This window comes from Bubalus kerabau, chromosome 21 (assembly GCF_029407905.1).
Source record: "Bubalus kerabau isolate K-KA32 ecotype Philippines breed swamp buffalo chromosome 21, PCC_UOA_SB_1v2, whole genome shotgun sequence".
Taxonomy (NCBI): Eukaryota; Metazoa; Chordata; class Mammalia; order Artiodactyla; family Bovidae; genus Bubalus; species Bubalus kerabau.
In genome coordinates this window covers 44,209,236-44,220,019 of record NC_073644.1, presented here as the reverse complement: position 1 = coordinate 44,220,019, position 10,784 = coordinate 44,209,236, and positions in this window count along the sequence as shown.

Sequence of the window (10,784 nt, the reverse complement as noted above, 5' to 3'; positions counted from 1 at the left end):
CGTGAGTTCAAACAGTAGTAAGGAACTCCAAGACTGACACTCCAGAAGTTTAGGGACTCTGAGCTCGGGCTGTGTGTTTGGCCACTTCTGTTTGGAAGGATTTAAGGATTCAGAAAATCATTGCTCTGATCCCTCGCCAGGGATCTGTTTAGCAAATTCCTCAGCGTGAACTTGAGCACCTCAGAACACAGGGTTCTAAACATGATAGGAGCTGGCACATTTGCCCAGCATGATCGTGTAACTCACCAAATTTCAGCCTTATTTAGAACTAGGTTTAGTACCAGCTTAGTCCATGTGGGTATTACTCTACTAACCTGATTTGTGAAAGTGCAGCATTGCCCACAGGGTAAACTGGAAGCTTACAAGTATGAGAGAATTCTTAGCTCTCCAAAAGCAATCACAAAGTCTTTTCAGTATTCTTGCCACGATAATCCCACGGACAGAGGAGCCTGGCAGGCCACAGTCCATGGGGTCACAAAGAGTCTGACAGGCTGAGCAAACTAACATACTTTCACTTAGGATGTTTAAAATATGACCATATCTGTTATTTTAAGCATGGTTCCATCACCTAACAGTCAATGAGCCTTTCTGAGCTGTAGATTTCTCTACCCTTCTATAGGAATGAGAGTGACTCCTCTTGGTATTCAGCGTTGTTAGGAAAACACCTGCTGACAACCTATGCAGCGTTTGTTACAAACAGTAACTCACTCCACTAATGTAAGGAATTAAAGAACCTGGTTTACTCAAGGCTTTCCAGAGATATTTCAGTTTCCCAAAGCAAGACACATCTGCAGAGGTAATCTCAAGATTTTTACTTTGGTCTATCCTGATTTGTAGCACTTCCTGTCCCAATAGGCAACATTTTGTGGTGTGGGTTGTGTAGCCAAAGACCCTCTTGCCTGTAATATAGTATCTTCCTCACAAAGCAACTCTGTAATATTTCCTCCACTGGGATAGTTAATGGGTTAAGTGGCAGGGAGTTGGGTACCCCGCCCAGAGGGCCCAGGTAAAATCCTTAGTGTTGCTTTGCACTATCTGTTATTACATAATGTTCCAGCCCGTAGAACCAGATACATAGTACAATTCAGTAGCTGTTTGTAAAAGAAGGAAGGACATCTCCTATTGATACAATTAGCGGGCTCTGTAGGCTGTCCTGAATGCAGATTGTGAAGTAAAGGGGATACCCTGCCCACCTGCTTTTCCCCTGGAAATGCCTCCCTATCATTTTATAAGACCCCTTCCTTCACTGCCCGTTTATTATTTTATAAGACCCCCTTCCTTCACTGCCCGTTTATCATTTTATAAGACCCCCTTCCTTCACTGCCAGTTTATCATTTTATAAGACCCCCTTCCTTCACTGCCAGTTTAGCCCCATCATTACTACCTAAGACCAGAGAAACTGTAACTTTGACAAAGGACCAGAACTGGAAGGGCATGGAAAGTGGGTCACCAGTCCCCAAAAGACAGACAAAGAAGAGAAGCCGAAGAACCTGGGGAAGGCGGGGACAGGAGGACTCTGGAGATAGTGGGTCCTGGAAACGCAGGGAGGACTGTGGGTTACAAAGGTAGGACCGATCACGAAGAGTCAAATCCTGCAGACCAGGCACGCCACATGAGTGGAGGCACGCCGCGACTTTCGTGGCATTATGGTACCGTGAGAATGATTGTGCAGATTCAAACAATTTGAAATGATCTTCATAATGAATGGGAAAATTAGGATTGCTCCACGACCTTCACACATTTTTTTCTTGGGATATGAAAAACATCATCAGTTATCAGTATAAAGAAATGAAAGAAATAATAAAACTAGTGTTATTTAGGACAGTGTCATTGAACACATTAGAAATGCTGATAAAGTGCTTTGTGTCTTTGTATAAACCTTATCAAGAATAGCTTGAACAGTGCTCATCTTCTTGTCATGAGACTCAGGATAAGCCGTGGACATCTTTCCATGGTGTGGTGAATTGTTGCAATCCTTCCAAAGCTTGGATCAGCTTCCAGCATTTTGTTCTTTGCATGCTCAATGTTATGAATTATCTTCACCAGTTCATTAAGTGTTACATTTTTTGCTGGCATTACTTCCTCTGGGATGGCTTCATCTTTTTCATCACAACCATTTTCCTCTGTTGTGTCAATAAGCCAGTCTTCCCTGAGCTCCTCTGTCAGCGTGTCTGAAACTTCTCCAAAGGCGGCAGGGTCACTCATCCCAGAGTCAGCTGTTTCTTTTTAGATTTCTTTTATTAAAGTAAAGTTGATTTACAATGTTGTGTTAACTTCTGCTGTACAGCAAGATGACTCAGTTACACGTGTATTACATTCCTTTACATATTCTTTTCCATAATGGTTTATCACAAGATATTGGGGTTCCCTGTGCTGTACAGTAGGCCCTTAGTGTTTATCCATGCGATATGTAACAGTTCGCACCTGCTAATCCCAGACTCCTGATCTATCCCTCACCTCAGCACCTTCACCCATTTCTTCTCTAACTCCACTCACACAGATTCAGTGTCACTTCCCATATGATCACTTTTTATTTCTTTGATATGCACCTTCCGTTTTGGTGACCGGTTTCCTCTTTCGACTGCCTGTTTTTGTGAAATGTCATGTGGGTTTAGTGTGGGAGACAAGGAGGCGATACAATGACACACTCTGCTGTCAAAGGAAGGTTGTCATCATTGTTGTTCAGCCTCTAAGTCGTGTCCGACTTGATGACCCCGCAGACTGCAGCACGCTAGGCTTCCCTGGCCTTCACCATCTCCTGGAGTTTGCTCAAACTCATGTCCATTGAGTCAGTGTGGGGCACTGAGTAACCCCACAGGGACCAGTCACCAACAGACTCTGAAAGAAGTGACATCGTAAAGGAGGCTCTGACTCCAGTTTTTGATGTTTGACTACAGACATATTTTAAGCCTCACTCCTGCCTCCTGCCCTGGTGCTCCATGTCCGGGCAAGTGATAAGAAAGTCTGGGCCCTCCCTCTTGTGGAGCTGGTGGGAGATTCAAACCACGCAAGTCCCTGCCACGTGCAGGAAATGTCACCCTAGCCACTCTCCCTGACCCCTACCCCAGCACAGCAAACCCCGAGCCCATCTCCTTCCCTCTGCTCTCAAGTCATTTTCAAACAATATAGCTTAGAAGACCCACCCTGTACTCCCTGGAATGCTCTGATTATGTCAACGTCAAGCATGCCTTCTTGGTATGTGCATGGCGTCACTGATCTTGACATCCAAACCACGCTCTGGGGCAATCCATCCCTGTTCCTGGGAGTGGCCACAGCAGACATGATGGTCACTGGTTACTGCACACACCTGGTGCTTATGTAGCACCCTGAAGAGCTAGCTGTGAAGTTTGTGCATTTTGCAATCACTCGTAGTTAATATACCATGGTCATAGAAACTTGAACTGTTGATGTTGGAGTTATTTAATAACTGGAGCTATTTAACTAAATTGAGGTAACCAAAGTTCCTGCTTATCAGAACCACAATGAAGGGGCTGTTTTGAAAAGCTTTCATCACAGTGAGGGTGGGAATCAGATTGCATTGTTCTTCTCCATTAACTGAACATGGATTTTTGTCCATGGACTCACGTTGTTTTGTGAATCCATCTGTTCCGGGTAGAGTTTATCCAAGCGTCAGGATCCGGGGGGAATGTTGGTTTGTCTGAGTCACTCACTCAGATTCTATTCTCCTTGTCAGTTCAGTTCAGTTCAGTTACTCAGTTGTGTCCGACTCTTTGCCACCCCATGGACTGCAGTACGCCAGGCCCTCCCTGTCTATCACCAACTCCTGGAGTTTACACAAATTCATGTCCATTGAGTTGGTGATGCCATCCAACCATCTCATCCTCTGTCATCCCCTTCTCCTCCTGCCTTCAATCTTTCCCAGCATGAGGGTCTTTTCAAATGAGTCAGCTCTTCGCTTCAGGTGGCCAAAGTATTGGAGTTTCAGCTTCAACATCAGTCCTTCCAATGAATATTCAGGACTGATTTCCTTTAGGATGGACTGGTTGGGTCTTCTTGCAGTCCAAGGGACTCTCAAGAGTCTTTTCCAGCACCACAATGACATATGACCAAACTCTGGCCAAAAAGACACGCAGGGAAATCTTCAGGAAAATAGAGCATCTGGTTAAAAAGTGCTTTAAGAAAAGACTCAAGGAAGAGATCAGCCTGCAGATGAGGGGCCTTGAGGCTTAAGCTTCATGACTTACAATAAGTCTGTAGCTGCAGAAATACCAGCGCTGCAATTTTATAATTTATGGTGTTACTTGCTCAGTCATGTCTGACTCTTTGCAACCCCATGGACTGTAACCTGCCAAGATCCTCTATCCATGGGATTCTCCAGGCAAGAATACTGGAGTGGGTTGCCATTTCCTCCTTCAGGGGATCTTCCTGAGCCAGAGATCAAACCCACAGCTCCTGCAACTTCTGTATTGGCAGGCAGATTCTTTACTGTCTGAGACACCAGGGAAACCCACAATTTTATAACCAACCTCGAAGTAAGCTTTTCCTCTTCTTTACTCAATTAAGATGACTCAATAATTTAAATATGAATGTATAAAATATGTATACACTAAAAAGAATCTTTTTCATATTTGGGAATTCTGTAAAAGATTTTGACAAGAAAGAGTATGAAATTTATTGTGGGAATAACTGATAGACCAAAATCCTGGAAGCAATGGGAGGGTGTGGTCCCAGGGATGCAGGGCTCAACTCAACTCTCTTTGGCTGGAATGAGGTCACATGCCCATTCTAATGCCAGTCCTGATGCCAAAAATAGGTCCACCAGTGAGGGGACACGGTCAGTCTCAGTCTCCATGAATCTCTAGGGGAGGGCTGGACACCCAGATGAAATTGGGGCTTTGCCAGCAAAGAAGAAGGGAAGAATGGATGTTGGGTCACTCCCCAACCGATAAGTTTCAGCCTCAGACTCAAAGCACATGGTCAGCCTCCTTCCACACCTGTGTCCTGTCTGTCTGAGACCCACCCCGGCCAGCCCATCCTCTGAAAAGGCCCAGCCTGCATGACTGCCCGCCTTCCTTCTGTTCCAGGCTTCCCCTCTCGCCATCCCAGGCTCCTGGCTGGGACCCCTAACTCTGACCCCACAGTGAGATGGAAAAGGACAGCCTGAGTGGACAGTAAGGCCCCGTCAAGATGCGGAGATGGAAGTGCTAACTCAGCGTGTGTTCTGGGACCAGTGAGCAGGTTGGGAATTTTGGAAGAAGAGACACACTACAGAGCAGATAGATCGACCCACTTATTCAGAACACTTAGGTCGAGCGCCTGCCGTGGGCCTGCTGGTGTGGGGGCCATGATCCTGGGCAAGATGGCCACAACAGTCCCTGGGCAGATGTTCCCAGAGCCCTCTCCAACCCTCCCTGCCATGCCCGGGAGGTGACCTGTCGGGGCCATGTGTCAGCCCCTCCTCCCCCACCCCCCTACCCTGCTCCCTTCCTGGTGGGTTGGGGCCATTTGAGGCAACAGGAGGTGATCAGAGGAAGGAAGTCAGAGTGCATTTTTATCCTTAAGTTCTGCCCCTGTTGGATTTCTGCAGTTCACCTCAAGCCCTCTTAATGACACGCTGTCTGCATATTTGATTATGTTGTATCAGTATGTCCATTTTTTCCACATGACAATATTTTCAGGTGAAACTTTTGGATGTTATCTTTCACTGGACTTGAATATTCTCACTTTTGTGAAATGGCTCAAGAAAACAATATTTATTTCCCTTTTATTATTTAATAACATATAACTGCAAATTATGATGCCTAAGCAAGTGTCCCTCGGAATGCGTATCTGTGGGGGTGATGGTGTCGTATTCCTTCCTGACAAAAAAATGGGAAATCTAGACATCTGGGAAGTAACTGACACAGTGCAGTCTACATCAAAATCTTACACTCTGAATTATGAAAAGAAATGTGTTCACACACATGATGCTTTTAAAGAAACTCCTGTATAGAGTTTCAAAGGAACCATCTTTGGGTCAAATGATTTAAATGTAAGTCTTTTTTCTTCAAAGGAGATAAATATAGATGATAGGAGAAGGGGGCGACAGAGGATGAGATGGTTGGACAGCATCACGACTTGATGGACATGAGTTTGAGCAAACTCTGGGAGATGGTAATGGACAGAGAAGCCTGGCGTGCTGCAGCCCATGGGGTTACAAAGAGTCAGACATGACTGAATGACAAAGTTGGTTGATAATGCAGTTCAGCTCCACCCAGGGAGTTTGCGGAATCAGAATTCATTCCGTCCCTTAATTAGAAGCTCCATAATACTTTGTTTTTCACTAATTACTGGCTTTCTTTTTAAAAGAATGAAATGTGTATGACTCACCAACCTTCTGTCTTCTTTGCAGAATGCCCTGCCTCCTTGTTACAGGACTGAGCCACAGGAGGCCTTGGTATGTTGGCCCCAGCCTGTTCATTTCTTCACAGCTGCTGAGATGTGTTAGCTCAGAAACCTGCTGGAGCCAAACTCAAATGTTTATACATCCAGTTGTTTTAAACATAGCCCCAGTAAGCAGATTTTTAGCCATTTAGAACGTACTTGCTTTGCATACCCTGAGAAACTGTGCTTAACATCTTCTCACTAGAGATAAGATAAAGCTTCCAGCAGCTATATAAAGACCCCAGGCTGCTGTACCCTTTGGAGTTCTCTGCCTGGAGATGTCACCTACCATGTAACCCCTGTCTCCCTGGTGGAGTTTCCTCGCCCTCCTCATCTTCCCAGTTGTGGTCTCCTGCACAGGAGCCTCAGAGTGGTCCCAACCCCAGGGACTCCCTGGTGTAGACCTGTCCAAGCAGAGTCTGTGTGGGCTACTGCCACCTGGTGGTCATGTCTATTTACTTGCTCAACCCTGAAATCTCTTGAACCTTACACGTCTCTGTCCAAAATCTTATCCTCTATTTTTCCTTGAGAAAGAAAAATTCAAACCAGGACAGCACATTCAAGGCCCCCAAATTCAGAAACTGAGACCCACAGGGTGACTTCCAAGAGTCTGTGCAGGTGGCCTTGGTGACCCAGGAATGCCCAGGACAGCATTCTGGGCTTGGCATCTCAGATGGGACCCCAAAGGTAGATTTCAGCTGGAAGAAGATGTTTCAAAAATGTGAGGCTTAGCTCAAAATCAGAACCCAGAGAGGAGCTTGGAAGTTGTTGCTGTTTAAATTCACAGGTGAGGCAGCAGTCACATTCCTGGTCCTCTCATTCTGGAAAGCCCTGCTCTGTGGGGCCCGCAGGCTCTTCTCCACGTTTTTGGCTCAGCTGCTTCATTCTCTGTGTCAACAGGCAGGTGTTTTTCTCTGATGTGAGGTGCACATGTCACAGGTGGTCTCAGCAGCTTGATTCTGGGTGGTACTCTCAGCTCCTGTGCCTAAAACCAGCTTATCTGGAGTCTCCAAAAGAGGGCACCTGACCCACCCAGCTGGGCCCAATGTCCAGTTGGTGTAACAAGAGCTGCGGCTGGTGGTGAGGAGGGTCATGTGTGCAGGGTGGGCCCTGTGGACCCTCCCCCTGATCCAGTGCAAATGCCCACGAGGAGGGACCCCCAGACCCAAGGGGAAGGCAGGCAGCCTGGGGAGTGAGCAACCCACAGAGATTCAGGTGTAAGGACCAGACAAGGCCAGCAGAGCATGGCCCTCTGGGCTGGACCACACTTCCCATCCCTCCTCTTCTTGGCTGGCAAATGGACATGGAAAGGACGTGGCTCCAGCAGCCTACCTCCAAAGCTGGACACCACTAGACATAAAAGAAGTTGGTGATGACTTTAACCATCACCAGGGAGCAGGACTGAGCTCCTCACACAATTACACACATGTACACAATGTGCAAAATGCAACACACACATGAACACAACCATACACATGTACACAGAGGCAATACATGTGCACACACAATCACACATGTACACAAATCACACACACGCATGACATCACACATGCACACACAGTCGCATAGTACAGAAACCACATGACATATCATTATACATATTTACACATGCACATAAAACATATGTACACATAACCACACAGGTATACAGGTTACACCAAAGCACACACATGCACACACACATATACACAGCCACAGATGCACACACATGTACACACAATCACATGTGTACACACATACACATATAGATGTATGCACAAGCACACACATATGCACACATGAATGCATACACACATGCACACACAGAGCCTTTCAGCTGTCATTTTTGTGATTCTTCTTCCCTTTTAAAATACAGTACTGTTATTTTTACTTTTAAGCACAGATAAAATGCACACACATGGGTGCAGAATGGAAACACCAGTGTGCTTTTTCTGCGCCTCTAAGAGTGGATGCAGACCCCACATGTAAATAAGGACAGTCCTAGGTCCTTGGAAAAGTTTACCTAAGCAAGTGTGCGTGCCTGCCTGTGTGCTAAGTTGCTTCAGTTGTGTCTGACTCTGCAACCTCATGGACCGTGGCCCGCCAGGCTCCTCTGTCCGTGGGATTCTCCAGGCAAGAATACTGGAGTGGGTTGCCATGCCCTCCTCCAGGGGATCTTCCCGATCCAGGGATCAAACCCATGTCTTCTGCGTCTCCTGCTTTGGCAGGTGGGTTCTTCACCACTAGCGCCACCTGGGAAGCCCAAGTGTATGTGCTTCTTTTCAGAAAAGGAAATAACGAGTTATTAAAGACAATGTAAAGATATTAACTATTGTACTGACTTTCAGATGACAGAACTGACCAGCTTTGGTAAACAAGGCGAATTTAGTTTTAGGATGTGGGCCAGTCACAGGGAAACTCAGAAAGGCCACGTGGACCTTGGGGAGGCCTCCAAGTCTGTCAGGCCCCTCCCACCTCACCTAGGCCCCACTCTGGGTGTTGATTTCAGGGCTTATCTCTTATCTCGCTCTGTTCCCAGTTCCCAGAGGAGGAAGGGGCTGTTATCTGCTGCTCCCAGAAAGAAAGAGTATAAACTTACATCTCTTTGTTCTCTTGCCAAATTCACAGGGATGCCCTTGACTTTCTTGGCTCCTTGGGGCTCCATCTTTAGACCACGAAGAGGCACAGAGGACGCAGCATCACCAAGGAGCCGGCGGCCGTGATGTAACTAGATTCACAGATGGGGAGGCTGATTCTCAGAAAGTGCGGACAGGTGGTTGAGATGCTGGGGGCGGTGAGCTGGGGAGACAAAATTACAGCCCTCCGCTTCCGCAAACAGGCAACACAGAGGGGGAAAACCTATAATCACACCATTAAAGATAATAGTTGGAGCATTTGCATGCCATTTTTTTTCTCACTGAGAAAGGGCACTTTCTATTCAGACTTTAAGAAATAGGGATAGGATAATGAAGGTATTTTAAAGTTTTTTCTTTTAAACATTTTTGTGTATTTTCTAAATTCTCAAGAGTTCACTTTTATAATCTAAAAAAATAACCTATATTTAAAAATAAGAGAGGTATTTCAAGAGACAGCCAAGTTTTGTGAACACTTGTAACTTGTGTTACCAGTTACATGAATCATGCATAGAACATATGACTCATGAACTGCCATCATGAAATAACTTCTGTCATTGTTCTTTTAAATTTCTCCAGTGGAACTAGCTTTTCTCTGTGCCTGGGTAAAAGCTGGGGCAGCCGAGCAGCATTCTGACTTCTGGAAGTCACTTTAGTCATGCAAGTTATCTCAATACAGAAACAAGTATTTCCAGTGGCCTGCAATTTTCTAAACTCAAACTTGGTATCATTAAGGTGTTTCTTCTCTAGCAGGTGGGAAGCGTGCTGCTGGGGAAAGTGTGACAGTTTCTCAGCACCAATCCTACAGGTCAGCATCTTTGTCTGGAACCTCAAGTTGGCCTGTGTTCCTTCTCATCTTAGGGGCTGGGCCCAAACCTGCAATTTTATACCGTATTATACAGAACCCGCCTGCCAATGCAGGAGACTCAAGAGACATGGGTTCCATCCCTGGGTTGGGAAGATCCCCTGGAAATTGTGGAGTGTAAAATGTCAACCTGCTCCAGTGTCCTTGCTTGGAAAATCCCATGGACAGAGGAGCCTGGTCGGCTACAATCCATAGGGTTGCAAAGAGTCAGACACAACTGAGCACACACACACACACGCACTCACATACACTTCAAATTGACCCCTTTTTTTTCTTTTCTTTCTTCTCTTTCTTTCCTTCCTTCCTTCTTTTCCTTCCTTCTGGCTTGCGGTATCTTAGTTCTCTGACCAGGGATCAAACCTATGCCGTTGGCAGTGAAAGTGTGGAGTCCTGACCACTGGACCATTAGGGAATTCCCCCTTTTATTTCTTTAATTTTAAAAAGTAGATATAGGTGCACCCTTACAAGCTGCTTTTAGTCTAGAAAAATGTTAAATGCAAACTGACTTGGTTGTTAGTTGGTCCATCCATCCTTGAACATTGGACAGCTGAGGGCTGCATCCTGTGGTGCTTCAAACTGAAGTGAGCATGCCTGTAATGTCTGCACTCTGGGGTTTAAAAAGGAGTACATTGAAACTGCTTATTCTACACTCAACTGTTCAGAATCAGAAGGCAGGAAAGGACTGCTGATGGCCTTATGAATAATGTATCCCTTTGTGTCCAGCAGGTAAGCAAATGAGAAGGTACACAAAGGATTTAAAACTTTGGAAGACTGTACCTCAATCGAGATTACGTTTAGTTTTCTTCTTTGTCTCAAATATTCTTTTACATGTACGTACTGATGTTCATGTTTTAACGAAAATAAAAACAGCTTTCTCTTTTCCTTCCTTGAAAGGAAGCATTTGAACTTGAAGGTTGAACTGG